Below are 17,860 nucleotides of genomic sequence, written 5' to 3'. Positions count from 1 at the left end.
AGCATTATAGGCTTCAGAACATCATGCATTACATTGTTCTAACAGTAGTACTACACAGCTAAATAATCAAGAAACATAACCTTAAAGTATTTTAATACAAATTGTCAAAAAATATTATTAATAAAGGTGCCCATTTATCTTTCAAAAATGATAGATAAAATACAGGCAGCTCAGTAAAAACCTGAGAATATCATACCAAGACAATTCAGAGGCACATTGACACAATCATGTAGAATCATCATTAACCTTAGGTCAATATTATGACTAATAGGAAAGAGTACTTACAGTCAAGGGTCATCACTCTCTCCTCCTCCTTCTGTTTGCCCTTAGTCTCGTAATGACATATTGCCATTAACACAATTACAATTGAATGGTACAGGACAAACCCTTAATGAGTCAACAGGGCTTACAGTAGATGGAAGATGTTCTCAGGAAAATTAATTAACTACTGAAGCAATTAGAGGAACACTATTACTACAATTGTAATATATATATATACACTGCTCAAAAAAATAAAGGGAACACTTAAACAACACAATGTAACTCCAAGTCAATCACACTTCTGTGAAATCAAACTGTCCACTTAGGAAGCAACACTGATTGACAATAAATGTCACATGCTGTTGTGCAAATGGAATAGACAACAGGTGGAAATTATAGGCAATTAGCAAGACACCCCCAATAAAGGAGTGGTTCTGCAGGTGGGGACCACAGACCACTTCTCAGTTCCTATGCTTCCTGGCTGATGTTTTGGTCACTTTTGAATGCTGGCGGTGCTTTCACTCTAGTGGTAGCATGAGACGGAGTCTACAACCCACACAAGTGGCTCAGGTAGTGTAGCTCATCCAGGATGGCACATCAATGCGAGCTGTGGCAAGAAGGTTTGCTGTGTCTGTCAGCGTAGTGTCCAGAGCATGGAGGCGCTACCAGGAGACAGGCCAGTACATCAGGAGACGTGGAGGAGGTCGTAGGAGGTCAACAACCCAGCAGCAGGACTGCTACCTCCGCCTTTGTGCAAGGAGGAGCAGGAGAAGCACTGCCAGAGCCCTGCAAAATGACCTCCAGCAGGCCACAAATGTGCATGTGTCTGCTCAAACGGTCAGAAACAGACTCCATGAGGGTGGTATGAGGGCCCGACGTCCACAGGTGGGGGTTGTGCTTACAGCCCAACACCGTGCAGGACGTTTGGCATTTGCCAGAGAACACCAAGATTGGAAAATTCGCCACTGGCGTCCTGTGCTCTTCACAGATGAAAGCAGGTTCACACTGAGCAAGTGACAGACGTGACAGAGTCTGGAGACGCCGTGGAGAACGTTCTGCTGCCTGAAACATCCTCCAGCATGACCGGTTTGGCGGTGGGTCAGTCATGGTGTGGGGTGGCATTTCTTTGGGGGGCCGCACAGCCCTCCATGTGCTCGCCAGAGGTAGCCTGACTGCCATTAGGTACCGAGATGAGATCCTCAGACCCCTTGTGAGACCATATGCTGGTGCGGTTGGCCCTGGGTTCCTTCTAATGCAAGACAATGCTGGACCTCATGTGGCTGGAGTGTGTCAGCAGTTCCTGCAAGAGGAAGGCATTGATGCTATGGACTGGCCCGCCCGTTCCCCAGACCTGAATCCAATTGAGCACATCTGGGACATCATGTCTCGCTCCATCCACCAACGCCACGTTGCACCACAGACTGTCCAGGAGTTGGCGGATGCTTTAGTCCAGGTCTGGGAGGAGATCCCTCAGGAGACCATCCGCCACCTCATCAGGAGCATGCCCAGGCATTGTAGGGAGGTCATAGAGGCACGTGGAGGCCACACACACTACTGAGCCTCATTTTGACTTTTACATCAAAGTTGGATCAGCCTGTAGTGTGGTTTTCCACTTTAATTTTGAGTGTGACTCCAAATCCAGACCTCCATGGGTTGATAAATTGGATTTCCATTGATTATTTTTGTGTGATTTTGTTGTCAGCACATTCAACTATGTAAAGAAAAAAGTATTTAATAAGATTATTTCTTTTATTCAGATCTAGGATGTGTTGTTTAAGTGTTCCCTTTATTTTTTTGAGCAGTATATATAGTGGCAAAGAAGGGGGTCGAGTGATAAATGGCAGATATGTGAGGACAGAACTAATAAACGGGCTCTGCCCGATCACTAAACTGGCTTCCCCGATCAGAACTACAGATCACAAAATGGCCGACTGCCAAAACTACAATTCCCAGAAGCAAGGGGAACCCTCAGAAGGTGGAGCCGACCCACAGATAAAAGGTCAAGAAAAACCAGGAAGAGAGAGAGAGGGCGGGAAGGATCTATGAACCATAGAGAAAGAGAATCTACATTGGCTGGATTTACCGTGTACGAGCTGGACTGTTTTGGACTTACCTGTTGGCGTTTAGACCTGGACCTAACGAGAACCAGATTTGTGTACCGAACCCTGCTATCCTTGACCTTACCTGCGGCCTGGGTGGACCAGGACAGCGAAACAAACACACAGGTACTGTCATGTTTGAAAGAACTTTCATTCTGGGCTGACTTTGGTGACAGTTTCCCACTTAATTTGTGACAAACGCTCCTAACTTTGAAGAGGTTTGCCACACGTGGTGGAGAATGTGGGCACTGGATTAAGCATACCGCTGGTTAGGTAGAATTATTATTTTTTAAATTAAAAAAAGTTTAGTTAGCACTCCAAAGGGGAGTCAGGTTTTTTTTTTTTTGTGGTGTGGCAAACCTCTTCAAAGTTAGGAGCGTTTGTCACAAATTAAGTGGGAAACTGTCACCAAAGTCAGCCCAGAATGAAAGTTCTTTCAAACATGACAGTACCTGTGTGTTTGTTTCGCTGTCCTGGTCCACCCAGGCCGCAGGTAAGGTCAAGGATAGCAGGGTTCGGTACACAAATCTGGTTCTCGGTAGGTCCAGGTCTAAACGCCAATAGGTAAGTCCAAAACAGTCCAGCTCGTACACGGTAAATCCAGCCAATGTAGATTTTCTCTTTCTCTATGGTTCATAGATCCTTCCCGCCCTCTCTCTCTCTTCCTGGTTTTTCTTGACCTTTTATCTGTGGGTCGGCTCCACCTTCTGAGGGTTCCCCTTGCTTTTGGGAATTGTAGTTTTGGCAGTCGGCCATTTTGTGATCTGTAGTTCTGATCGGGGTGGTCAGTTTAGTGATCGGGCAGAGCCCGTTTATTAGTTCTGCCCTCACATATCTGCCATTTATCACTCGACCCCCTTCTTTGCCACAATATATATATTCCTTACTCCAGAACACTTCAACGGGCGACTATCCAGGAAAATAAAGAAAAAGGAGAACTCTGTGCCTGCATTGATCTGAGTTTTATTCACGGGACAAACAAACAGGCTTACGTTTCGGCGTAGGACGCCTTCATATGTAATGAAGAAGATGGCGCCGACAGACATGACAACTCTGCTTCTAGCTGCTAAGCAACTTCGTAGTAATATATATATTTGACCTGGATTCCCACGAAGCTGCGGACTATGGGCGACTAAAAACCGAGATCCTGTCCCGGTACCAGCTGACTGCCAGAGATAGAGCCGTAAAGTTCCATCAATGGACCTATACGGCTGACCAACCCATCCGTGCCCAGATCTTCGCACTAATACAACTGACGAAACAGTGGCTGGAACCCGGAAAGGGGGTAGGACATGTAATCAAGACCCTCGTAGTGGACAAGATATTGAGGGAATTACCCAATGACTTAAAAAGGGTCGTGGGGCAAGCCAACCCATTGTCAGCCGACGACATAGCCCAGGCAGTAGAAACATACTGATCTAAAGGGGAGTTGTTAAAAGGTGTCAAGGAGGAACGGAAGGATTCTACAAATCCCGTACCACGACTCACCCCGGTGCGTCCGCCACCGAAACGTCCAAACCCTCCGGAGGTGGGAGAAGTCGTCCCCCACCCAGCAGGGCGGTGTTATAAATGTCAGTCTCCAGACCATTATGCCCCACAATGTTCTAACAAGGACGAGTCCAAGGTCACGGAGTCCGCTGCCCATCCCAAAGCATCCCGGTTCGAGAGGGCAGGCTCAACACTGTTGGTTAGCAGAAATAGCCCCAGCCCCAGAGATTCCGGTTCGAGTAGAAGGACAAGATGTGGTAGCCATTCTCGACTCGGGAAGTATGGTTACGTTAGTAGAGGAGCGGTTGGTGACCTCCACAACACTGCTACCAGACAAAGTAGCTGTGTCCTGTATCCATGGAGACACCCACTATTACCTCACCGTGAATCTGTCTATTCTCACTTCGAAAGGAAGGTGTACAGTCAGGGCAGGGAAAGTACCCCAGCTGAAGGTGCCATTATTGATCGGGAGAGACTGTCCCCTATATAAAGAGCTTCGGCAGATGACGTTATGCACGGGAAGAAGGGGGACAGGAAGGAAGAAAAAAACTAAATCCAAGCCCGAGGTAGTAGTCCTTCAAGGAGACGTAGCCTCGACCTCGTCCTCTGGAGCAGAGGAAGAAATAGCGACCCAACGTTTACGACAGATATTCCAGGAAACCACCGATGAAGACACCTGCGAAGGGTTATACACATGCAACGAAGGGGGGGAAACCAGGAATTACTAATGGTGCCTAGACCATACAGGGATACAGTCCTACAGTTAGCCCATTCCCACGTCCTAGGAGGACACCTGGCACAGGACAAAACTATCGACAGCATCATGCAGAGATTCTATTGGGCCCGTGTCACCCGGGACGTGGCCAGGTATTGCAGGACGTGTGATCAATGTCAGCGTACAGCCCCACGGCCACACCTACGTAACCCTTTGATTCCTCTCCCCTGTATAGAGACCCCCTTTGAACGCATAGCTATGGACCTCGTGGGACCCCTCCCAAAATTCGCTAGAGGACACGAGTACATCCTAGTGGTCGTAGATTACGCTACCAAGTTCCCAGAGGCCATACCCCTGCGTAACATGGCGTCAAAGGGAATTGCCAAGGAATTGTTCCTGATGTTCTCTCGGGTGGGCCTTCCCAAGACGATCCCAACTGATCAGGGAACCCCGTTCATGTACCGGTTGATGAAGGACTTGTGTCGGTTATATCAGGTTCAACAGATATGTACAAGCATATTCCACCCTCAAACGGAGGGCACTTCCTGTATAGAATCTTCTCAGGTTTTGGCCTGCCATATGAGTTCTGTTATACTCACAGACACCATTCAAACAGTTTTAGAAACTTTAGAGTGGTTTCTATCCAAATCTACTAATTGTATGCATATTCTAGTTTCTGGGCAGGAGTAGTAACCAGATTAAATCAGGTATGTTTTTTATCCGGCCGTGAAAATACTGCCCCCTATCCCAAACAGGTTAAAGATAATCGTATTGTGTTCCTGTTTCATCTGGAAAAGAAGATGTATGTTTTTCCTTGGGAGATTTTTATTAATTATGTTGGAGTGTTTGTATTGACCAAAATCCCTCAATAGAGAACTTTGTTCAATCAAGAAACCAACTCCTGACTCGTTTATTCCACTTTTCTGCTTTAGAGTGACGCCAAATTACTTGGTCCGCTCACAAGAATGAACTAATTCAAAGAACAAAAAAATATATAATAATAATATAGGCCTAAATGCTTAAGCGCACACATTCGTTCTGACTGTCTGCTCAGACTAACAGCCTCACCTGTTGTTCCTGTCAATCAGACACGCAGTGTCAACCAATGAACCAAAGATGCGTGAGGGAGGGCCGAGCCAACTCACTCAGTCACAGACTTAGCAGCTGAGGAGAGAGAGGAAGGCCAGCTGTGAAAACAACAGTTGGAAAATGAGTCAGAAGCACAGTAGCATTTGGATGTATTTTAATAATGTAGACAATGTTAGAGCACAGTGTAGAATTTGCCAAAATAAAATCTCATATACAGCCGGTTCTACGCACAACCTACACCGGCATATGCAAACTATGCACCCAACTGTGAAGCTAGCTATAGCGGAGCTTTGAGAAACTAGCGGGCTTGCTAGTGATAGTGGTGGAGCCAGCACCTCCACACGTGGAGATGTATCCACTCAGTCAAGTAGGCCTACTCCACGACCCACAGCAACGCAGTCTTCTATGGACCAGTCTATGTCAGTAGAAAAACAAGCCCAAATTGATATTGCATTGGCTAAAATGATTGCCACCGATTTCCAGTCATTTCCAATCGTGGAGGACAGAGGTTTTAGAAGTTATAGCAATAGTCTAATTCCAATGTACAGAATTCCAAGCAGGAAAACCCTTTGAAAATCACTTATTCCACAACTGTACGAGAGCACACAGACTTCAGTGCGGGAAAGAGTAAAAAAATATACTGCAGTTTGCCTTACCACTGACCGCTAGACATCAAGGGTAACCACTTCTTACATGTCGGTTACATGTCACTTATTTGAAGATTTTTCGATGTCTACCTGTCTTCTGGACTGCTTTGAGTTCAGCGACAGACATACCTCAGAGAACATGGCAGAGGAACTGTTGAGAGTGGCCAGAGAATGGCAAGTAGATGGAAAAGTGGTCTGTTGTGTTAGCGACAATGCAGCTAACACAACCAAAATGTCTTGCCCACACAGTCAACTTGATTGTAAGAGATGCTCTGAAGGTGATGAAGCCCACTGTGGACAAAGCGAAAGCAGCTGTGGAATACTTCCACAGGAGCACAGTAGGTGCTGAAAAACGAAAGTCTACACAACGAATGATGGGGATGCCTGAGCTAAGGCCTAAACAAGACTGCACTACATGGTGGAATTCAACATTTTATATGTTGAAGCGGTTTCTTGAGTCAAAGGATGCCATCATCTCTACCCTGGCCATTGTCAATGCACCTGTTGATGCTCTGACCCAAGAGGAATGGGAGGTGGAGGAGGTGTGCAGAGTCCTGGAACCCTTTGAGCAGGTCACTGTGGAGATCAGTGGAGAGAGGTACAGTAAGCAGTTATTAATACATCATTATTTCATCCAGCATTATATATGTATATGAGCTGCAGATGAGAATGTAGTATCAGTAGACAAAACATGAACCTGAACTAATAAGTTACTGTTCTCTCTTTTCAGCTATGTGACAGCCTCAAAAATGATACTCCTGTGTAAGGGTCTGCAGCGAATCACAGCCAGCCGCCAGAGAGAAGCAAATGTAACCACAGGACATGTGACAGAGTTGGACACCCTATGTTCATCAATGGACAGAAAGTTCCACAGAATGGAATATAGTCACGTGCTATCAGAAACCGCTGCACTTGACCCCAGATTTAAGATGTTAGCCTTCAGTGACGCCAGAGCGATTGATGAGGCTCTTCAAAGAATAACCTCAGCAGCAGGAAGGGACAGTCCCATCAGTCAGCTGGCTCAGGAACCAGGGCAACAGGAAGAAGAGGGATCAGATGGAGTAGAAGCACCAGCAGTATTGCCACAAACGTCTGCTGTTTGACGAGAGAGCAACTGGGGATGCAGCACGAAGGAATCCCTCAGCAGATGCCATAATGGAGGTCTGATCCTATTTGGAGGAGCCCCTCCTCCAAAGATCTGCAGATCCTCTGAGCTGGTGGAAGAACAAGGCCTCTGTCTACCCACAGCTTACTAAAGTCATGACAGGGAGACTCTGCATAGTGGCTACATCCGTTACCTCTGAGAGGGTCTTCTAGAAAACGGGACAAATAATTAGAAGAGAGAAGAAACCGCATCAGCCCCTCTATCTTTGGAAAAGTGCCCACAAACCCTGGAGGAAAAAGAAAGTACAAGCAAACGTAATGTTGTTTACAGCGATCATGGAGGGGAGGTTAATATATTCATTGAAAAATAGAAATGGGGCTTCAGGCGGCATAGCGTCTAGGGCTCTACCAACATATAAAATATGACAGTGAGCTGCGGCAAAAGTCAATAAAACCAAACCTTGAGCACATCCTACATCCCACCTATTTGTAGCCAATGTGTAGTTAATACATGCATTATCTATGAGCAGAATGAATGACATACCTGAATTAGCCATGAAATCCCTAGTTTAAAAGCGACCGTTTTCTTGAAGCTGTGCCTCACTATTTTTCCTATATTTCTCCCCACGTGGGCCAGCACCCTAGCAATTGAAGTTCTAGCCAATCGCATTTGAGTGACAGCTAGCACAAGGCCTGCCCAGCGTTACCCAATGAGGTTGGTTGCAGGGCGGACCCAACGGCTCAGTGGTTGGAGAGAGAGAGAAATGACGTGTTGCACATATGTGACCTAGTAAACATTTTTCGGGGACCACTTTTGGCTCGTGGGCACTACTTTCAGAACTGCTGGCTAAAAAGTATACAAAAGTACCGGAGAATCTCTCTAAAATGCACATGCTACTGTACATATGAGTGCATAAAAATATCACAGTATTTTTTACTTGTGGTGCTATGTTTTTTAAAAGATGAAATTGATCTGTGATTTTGCAGTGTGGAGGGGGATTGTACTTAGCTCACCACAAGACGTGCTGATTGTGTTGTGATTGTGATTTCCATGTCTGAGCAGTGTTCAGGTTTCAGGAGCAGAGAAAAAAGTTTGGAAGTTTCTGTTGTTGTTGTTGAGGGCCCTGGTTCAGAGTTTTCTTCTATTAAATAAACATTATATCCTACGACATTCTTTAGGCAAAAAACAATATGCTGCAACGTACAAACCAGTATGTCTATCGTCTTATGATATGCATTATACAGATGTACCTGGAGCTACAGAACATTATTTCACTATTGGTCTTTAGAAAGCATTTACTGTAGGTGTACTGAGAACAGCACTGTGGGTGTAGAAGTGGACTGAGGGTTGTGATCTGCTTAGACCTCAACTGGGCTGATCTCGTTATCACCATGCTGGCATCAATGACCTGCCCTCTGCACAACTTGGTCCTCTCCAGCAGGGCCAGGACCACCCTGAAGGCACACGTCAGACCCCCGCCCGCAAAGTCTGCCACCAGGTTCAGAGGAGCGTAGGGCTTCTCATGGCTCCGACCCAGCATGGACAACAAGCCTGACACAAGAGGAGGGGAATACATGGAGTAAGCGAGGCAGAATTGGAGGGAGATACCTTTATGTCTGTATGGACAATGGTACAGTACATAGAAAGGAAGCTGTAAATTATCTAAAATAAACGTCTAGTGTAATGGAAAGTCATTAGCTACATAATAAACCATAGTCATTGAATTTATAGCCTTCAATTATATACCAGATGATAATTGAAATATGATACATTATTAATAACAATAGGTTTGAATTAGCCTGAGTTTAAAAGATGGGTCATTCCACCAATAAAGTGCCTTTTGGGCAATGTAAATCCCCCCCCCCAAAAAAAAACGTTATTTCACCAAATGTTTACATTCTGTCATAAAGAGCACGTTAAAACGCATAGAAACATGGCTATAGTAAGTGGCAATTAAATGAACAGGGTTGAAGTTTTCATCTTAAATCCACCATAACTCCCATTGTGACAGGGGGAATGGAGGGGCAATTGAATGCAAGCTTCCCCAAAAAATGTATTCTTAAAACATTTCTAGCCTATCTATCTATAGTTAACAGGGTTGATGTGTTATGCTCAACCTGCTCAGTTTTCCACCACAAAACAAAAACATTTAATTGTTTCTTTTGCACATATAATTTCACCATTTTAAAACCAGAGTTCAGTTCACTTAACAGGTTATAAGGGGAAATGTAAATGAATCACTAATCACGCAAAATAAATTATAGTCTTCAGAAACGACTTTGTCAAAGCAACAAAGTAACTAGGGCTTTACAACGATGGTGACATTACATTTTTGGGTTAAGTGGGCTAAAAATCTGATTAATTGAATCTTCCCTGTGTTCCATATTAAAGGGCACATCATTACCCCTTGACTTATTCCACATTTTATTGTGCTACAGCTTGAATTCTCTAAAATTCTCTCACCCATCTTTTCACAATACCCAATACTAATGTCATGACGTTGCCCTCTTTGAGTACAGGGAGGACAGTTGACCCCTCCCCCTTGCACCAATCCCCCAACCTACCTCCCCCCACCCAGGCCCTGTGTGAAGGGGTCGTAAAATTCTAAAGGAGAATGTCCTGCCGCCTGGCCTAGTTGAGACACAGAGGGGTTTCATAGAGAGACAAAGGAAATTCTTCCAACTCACAGAATTGGGGAACCGAACGACATTTATGTTCTGGAGAAGGTATAAAAGATCGGTGAAGAATCCAGCTATGAACTGGTCCGCTTGGTACAATTTTGTGATACTCAGAAGAGACAATATAGCCATATTACCATAATACTGTTTATATAATAGCCTCAGCTATGGGACTTGCATCTAAATGGTTGTATAAAATGTATTAATAAGGATAAAGCTATTTGGAATACGTTGAGAAGCTATGTACTGATGTTAATGTGATAGAATGTATTTCTGTTCAAAGCTTAAATCAGTCATCGGCACGCCCCCCAGGGACACAGACAGAACAGGCTTGTCACATGACGCCTGGTCCTATGTTCACGTATAAAACCCCCACCCTGATTTACTTTCTTCAGACCAGGCCTCCACTCCATGGCGAGTTGGCCAATAGGTTTGACCATCTAATTCCTCTACTGAAAGTTAACTACACCACGTGGTTAACTTTTAGACTATCGATACCGACAGAATAAGAACAAGTCTTTGATATTAATTATTAGTCTGCAGCTAAGTACTCGATATCATCGAACGCGAAGACCGACGAAACATCCATTCTATAACGACATTAATGAATGTCGCTTTGAAAGACCCTTTCTAACGAAGAGAGAGAGAACTCTCCAACAGAACGACCTTTCCAACGAAGATCGACGACACACTGAGCGTAAATATATATATTGATTGCAATTGTTTCCAAATGAGTGAGTGTTCATGTGCAAAGGATTAGCATATCAATTGTTAATATTTATCAACTCTGTGTGCCTTCTCCACTGCCCCCACCCCCCTTGTTTGTTTAACAGGCCGCCATGCCTGTTTAGCCCACTAGGGCACATTACTCCACCAATGCTTTGTAACGATAACCAACTGTTTGTATAATTTCTGTGAATTACTTAGTTTAGTAAATAAATGATTTTAAGACAATTGATGTATGGATGACTTTTAGTAAAGGCTGGATTCGTGCAGATACAACAATTTACGACATTTGGAATGAGACTGGATGCGAGGTAAAATTCACCATTTAAACCAGAAGATAATCGGCCTATACTATAATATAATATAATATACTGCTAAAAAAAATAAAGGGAACACTTAAACAACACATCCTAGATCTGAATGAAAGAAATAATCTTATTAAATACTTTTTTCTTTACATAGTTGAATCTGCTGACAACAAAATCACACAAAAATAATCAGTGGAAATCCAATTTATCAACCCATGGAGGTTGGGATTTGGAGTCACACACAAAATTAAAGTGGAAAACCACACTATAGGCTGATCCAACTTTGATGTAATGTCCTTAAAACAAGTCAAAATGAGGCTCAGTAGTGTGTGTGGCCTCCACATGCCTGTATGACCTCCCTACAATGCCTGGGCATGCTCCTGATGAGGTGGTGGATGGTCTCCTGAGGGATCTCCTCCCAGACCTGGACTAAAGCATCCGCCAACTCCTGGACAGTCTGTGGTGCAACGTGGCGTTGGTGGATGGAGCGAGACATGATGTCCCAGATGTGCTCAATTGGATTCAGGTCTGGGGAACGGATGGGCCAGTCCATAGCATCAATGCTTTCCTCTTGCAGGAACTGCTGACACACTCCAGCCACATGAGGTCTAGCATTGTCTTGCATTAGGAGGAACCCAGGGCCAACCGCACCAGCATATGGTCTCACAAGGGGTCTGAGGATCTCATCTCGGTACCTAATGGCAGTCAGGCTACCTCTGGCGAGCACATGGAGGGCTGTGCGGCCCCCCAAATAAATGCCACCCCACACCATGACTGACCCACTGCCAAACCGGTCATGCTGGAGGATGTTGCAGGCAGCAGAACGTTCTCCACGGCGTCTCCAGACTCTGTCACGTCTGTCACATGCTCAGTGTGAACCTGCTTTCATCTGTGAAGAGCACAGGGTGCCAGTGGCGAATTTGCCAATCTTGGTGTTCTCTGGCAAATGCCAAACGTCCTGCACGGTGTTGGGCTGTAAGCACAACCCCCACCTGTGGACGTCGGGCCCTCATACCACCCTCATGGAGTCTGTTTCTGACCGTTTGAGCAGACATATGCACATTTGTGGCCTGCTGGAGGTCATTTTGCAGGGCTCTGGCAGTGCTTCTCCTGCTCCTCCTTGCACAAAGGCGGAGGTAGCGGTCCTGCTGCTGGGTTGTTGCCCTCCTACGGCCTCCTCCACGTCTCCTGATGTACTGGCCTGTCTCCTGGTAGCGCCTCCATGCTCTGGACACTGCGCTGACAGACACAGCAAACCTTCTTGCCACAGCTCGCATTGATGTGCCATCCCGGATGAGCTGCACTACCTGAGCCACTTGTGTGGGTTGTAGACTCCGTCTAATGCTACCACTAGAGTGAAAGCCCCGCCAGCATTCAAAAGTGACCAAAACATCAGCCAGGAAGCATAGGAACTGAGAAGTGGTCTGTGGTCCCCACCTGCAGAACCACTCCTTTATTGGGGGTGTCTTGCTAATTGCCTATAATTTCCACCTGTTGTCCACTCCATTTGCACAACAGCATGTGAAATGTATTGTCAATCAGTGTTGCTTCCTAAGTGGACAGTTGACTTGGAGTGTGATTGACTTGGAGTTACATTGTGTTGTTTAAGTGTTCCCTTAATTTTTTTGAGCAGTGTATATAATGTTATGATATAGGAAAGTTATATTAGGAAAATTATAACTTTGTAATCTGAATATTTTCCTTGGTGCCCCGATCTCCTAGTTAATTACAGTTAAACAATTAATCAGTTTAATCGCGTGATAATAATTACAGGGAGTTATTTTGATAAACATGTCTTCAGTTAATGGTGCCCAAAGACACGACACTGACAAAGTGAAAACGTGTTTTTAGAAATGTTTGACATACAGAAATATCTATTCACCATCTTGAGTTAATACTTTGTAGAAGCACCTTTGGCAGAAATGACAGCTGTGAGTTTTTCTGGGTAAGTCTAATAGTTTCCACACCTAGATTGTGAAACATTTGTCCATTATTATTTTTTCTTCAAGCTATGTCAAATTGGTTGTTGATCATTGATAGACAACCATTTTCAGGTCTTGCCATAGATTTTCAAGTAGATTTAAGACAAAACTCTAACTAGGCCACTCAGGAACATTCAGTGTCTTCTTGGTAAGCAACTCTAGTGTAGATTTGGTCTCATGTTTTAGGTTAGTGTCCTGCTGAAAGGTGAATTCCTCTCCCAGTGTCTGGTGGAAAGCAGACAAACAGGTTTTCCTCTAGGATTTTGCCAGTGTTTATCTCCATTCAGTTTATTTTTTTTATCCTGAAACACTCCCCAGTCCTTAACAATTACAAGCATACCCATAACATGATGCAGCCACCACTATGCTTGAAAATATGTAGAGTGGTACTCAGTTGTAAAGACACGTTGGGTCCATGAAAAGCGCTATGTAAGTCCCATGTATTATTATTCAGTAATGTGTTGCATTAGATTTGTCCCAAACATAACACTTTGTATTTAGGACCAAAAGTGAATTGCTTTGCCACACTTTTTGCAGTATTACTTTAGTGGCTTTAGTGCAGGATGAATGTTTTGGAATATTTTTATTCTTTACAGGCTTCCTTCTTTTCCCTCCGTCATTTAGGTTAGTATTGTGGAGTAACTATGCAGTTGTTGATCCATCCTCAGTTTTCCCCCATCACAGCCATTAAACTCTGTAACTGTTTTAAAGTCACCATTGGCCTCATGGTGCCTGTGTCTTTGTCGTGAGTGTGTATTGATACACCATCCACAGTGTAATTAATAACTTCACCATTCTCAAATGAATATTCAATGCCTGCTTTATTTTTACCCATCTACCAATAGGTGCCCTTCTTTGCGAGGCATTGGGAAACTTCCCTGGTCTTTGTGGTTGAATCTGTGTTTGAAACTCGCTGATCGACGGAGGTACCTTACAGATAATTGTACGTGTGGGGTACAGCGATGAGGTAGCCATTCAAAAATCATGTTAAACACTATTATTGCACACAGCGTGAGTCCATGCAACCTATTATGTGACACATTTTTACTCCTGAACTTAGTGTATTCAGAAAGTATTCTGACCCCTTCACATTTTCCACATTTTGTTACGTTACAGCCTTATTCTAAAATTTAGTAAATAAACACATTTTCCTCATCAATCTACATACAATGCCCCAGAATGACAAAGTGAAAACAGGTTTTTAGAAAGTTTTGCATAAAGTATTCAGCCCTTTGCTATGAGACTCAAAATAGAGCACAGGTGCATCCAGTTTCCGTTGATCATCCTTGAGATGTTTCTACAACTTGATTGGAGTCCACCTGTAGTAAATCCAATTGATTGGACATGATTTGGAAATGCACACACCTGTCTATATAAAAGGTCCCACAGATCAGTGTATATCAGAGCAAAAAACAAGCAATGAGGTCAAAGGAATTATCCGTAGAGCGCCAAGACAGGATTGTGTCGAGGCACGGATCTGGGGAAGGGTACCAAAACATTTCTGCAGGTGCCCAATAACACAGTGGCCTCCATCATTCTTATATGGAAAATGTTTTGAACCACCAAGACTCTTCCTAGAGCTGAGCAATCAGGGAAGAAAGGGTTGAATAGTTATTGACTCAAGACATTAACTTTTCATTTTTAATTAATTTGTAAATATATATATTTTTTAAAGCAATTTAATCCATTTTAAATTCAGGCTGTAACAACAAAATGTGGAAAAAGTAATGGGGTGTGAATACTCTCTGAAGGCACTGTAACAGGCTTTTAAAATTCAATATTGGTACACAAGTTTTCCTATATTTGATTTTTAACTGAAGCCGTTCCACATCTTATGTCACTGATGGAAAGTCAGAGAAATAATATGAGTTTTATTCCAGTGAAGTTGTTTCTACCTGACATGACGAGGTAGTTGATGTCATGGCCAGCAGCCTTGGCCCCACTTAAGCCATAGCCAGTGAGGCATGAGTAGAACAGACGAGGGTTCTCCTTCAGTAGCTCCTCTGGACCCATGCCCAGCTTCTCCATAACTCCTACACAGAAACACAGTTAATGGAGAGGAACAGACTTTAGATACATTCAAAAACGGAATACAAGTACTGAGAAGCAACATGAAAATGTACCATTAGTCAGGTGCGACCTATTCAGAACCAAACACCCACACCACATGCCCAGAAACAGAAGACAATGCATCACTAAGCAACTAAAGCCTCTTGCAAACAACTACAGTTGGAGTCATGTAGTTGAGGTTGGGCCAGGGACACTGTCTATTTCTATAGACCCTGCACTCATAACCATCAAATAGACAGACCACTGCAAACCCTGGGAAAAATGCCCTTTCAATACAGCCACCAGCTAATTGGGAAAGTAACTACAGCTAACCAAGCAGTCGCCATATAAACGCTTTGTCAGACTCAAAACAACCAAGATGCAGAAAGCTTAGCCTTTTTTAGGCCAAAGGAGGAGAGAAACTGAATTAATTGGAACCCGGCACAGTAGTAGACCAGAAGAGTGCAATTGATTTCACTCTGGGTTTAATTGCAGGGTTTGGTAATGGCCGCTTTGACACAAATGATAGGGAAATCAGTGGACTACATTCGTTTTTGGACAACGATGATTCAGAAAAAAATGCTAAGGCTTTCTACACAAAAATAAAGAGCTACGTTTACTCCCTTGATTAGCAGGGAGGACTCTGATTCCAAGGTCAAAAAAGTAGATGGATGATCACGTGATGTTACATCCCCTGAACCAGGAGTGAGTATTCAATCTATTGCTCTTCCTGTTAGACTCTTTAGTACCCATCACTCTGGCTGACTGTCCCTCATGCCCTGTGTCTACAGCATTAGTGGATTCCGGCGCCGCGGGTAACTTTATGGATCAGACCCTTGTCTCTGCTCTCAATATTACTACCTACCTGCTCTTCTCTCCTTTTCCGGTTCAAGGTCTTGACTGTCGGCCTCTAGGATCCGGAACCATCACACACATCACCCAACCACTCACCCTCACCGTTGAGCCCAATCACCAGGACAACATCCCCTTCATCACCAGTGCACCAGTGCACCAGTTCACAAGATCATCCTCAGCCTACCTTGGCTTCAGCGCCACAACCCTACCATGTCATGATCGAGGATGAGAATCACCGACTGGTCACCTTAATGCCCGGAAGACCTGCTTTCCTGTCCCCTGTGGTTCCACGTTGGTTGAGAGTCCTGTGGTTGCCCTCCAGCCCAACATCACAGAGGAATATCAAGATCTAAGGGAGGTATTCTCCAAGACTCGCTCTACCAGTTTCCCTCCTCATCACCCCTGGGACTGTGCCATTGACCTGTTTTCCGGTGCTACACCTCTGCGCAGACGCATCTACCCTCTGTCAGTGGCAGAGACCCAGGCCATGGAGGACTACATTCAACAGGCGCTCCAACAGGGTTTCATCCGCAGGTCCACGTCCCCTGCTTCGGCTGGTTTCTTCTTCGTGGCCAAGAGGGAGGAAGGATTACGCCCTTGTATCGATTACCGTGGTCTCAATGACATCACCACGTAGTATCGGTACCCTCTCCCGCTGGTGCTGTCAGCCATCGAGCAGCTCCACGGGGCCTGGTTCTTCACCAAACTGTAGGCACTCCGCAGGTCCAATCTCATTCGCAACCGGGAGGGGGACGAGTGGAAGACGGCGTTCAGCACGATGTCTGGTCACTACAAGTACTTGGTTATGCCATTTGGCTTAGCCAATGCTCCATCAGTGTTCCAGGCATTCAGCAACGAGGTGTTCAGAGACATGCTTGGACATCAGGTGATTGTGTACATCGATGACATCCTGATCTTCTCGACCAACCTGGAGGATCACATCACTCCCGTTCGAGCAGTCCTGTAACGCCTCTTGGCTAATCACCTGTTCGTCAAGGCTGAGAAGTGCCAATTCCAGAGGGCTGTCTCCTTCTTGGGCTACCAAATCAGCCCGCAGGGAGTGAGGATGGAGGACAATAAGGTAGATGCGGTAAAGTCATGGCCAGTCCCAACCACCATCAAGGGGTTATAACGTTTTTTGGGATTTGCCAACTTTTACCGCCGCTTCATCAGGAACTTCAGTGCCGTCGCTGCCCCTCTCACCTCCCTCCTCAAGGGTGGACCTCGTAGGTCGGTTTGGTCTCAGCAGCCGACGAGGCCTTTCACCTACCCAGATCCCATGCTACCTTTTGTGGTTGACGCAGATGCATCGGAGGTGGGTGTGGGGACAGTTTTGTGACAAAGACAGGGGGACCCACTAAAATTGTATCATTGTGCTTTCTTCTCCAAGAAACTCTCTCCTGCAGAGAGGAATTACGACATCTGGAGCTCTTTGTGGTGAAGTTGGCATTAGAGGAGTGGAGACACTGGCTTGAGGGTGCCAAGGAACCATTCGTCATCCTCACCGACCATCGGAACCTTGAGTACATACGGACGGCAAGGAGACTGAATCCGTGCCAAGCCCGGTGGGCCCTCTTCATCACCAGGTTCGACTTCACGCTGACCTATTGCCCAGGTTCTAAGAACATCAAGGCCGATGCCCTTTCTCGCATCTACGATTCGGGAGAGGCTCCTGTCCAGAAGGCACCAATAGTCCCATCCTCCCGAGTCGTGGGTCCAGCGGTTTGGGACGTAGATGTGGACATCTGCCAGGCTCTAGAGAGGGAGCCCATACCCCAGAATTGTCCTCCCGTGCGCATCTACGTTCTCACAGGGATATGGGATCGGCTGCTGACCTGGGCACACAGCTGTCATCGCT

At 45.1% G+C, this 17,860-nt stretch overlaps 1 pseudogene; it reads right to left on the bottom strand.

Moving 5' to 3' along the window:
• The window catches only part of LOC106568243 (membrane-associated transporter protein-like), a 34,991-nt pseudogene extending 19,091 nt beyond the window's left edge, over positions 1–15,900 (bottom strand).
• Positions 15,901–17,860: the final 1,960 nt, after the last annotated feature.

The sequence above is a fragment of the Salmo salar genome, chromosome ssa13 (genome assembly GCF_905237065.1).
Source record: "Salmo salar chromosome ssa13, Ssal_v3.1, whole genome shotgun sequence".
Taxonomy (NCBI): Eukaryota; Metazoa; Chordata; class Actinopteri; order Salmoniformes; family Salmonidae; genus Salmo; species Salmo salar.
Note: the sequence above shows the minus strand (reverse complement) of the source record. Positions and strands in the feature narration are given on the sequence as shown.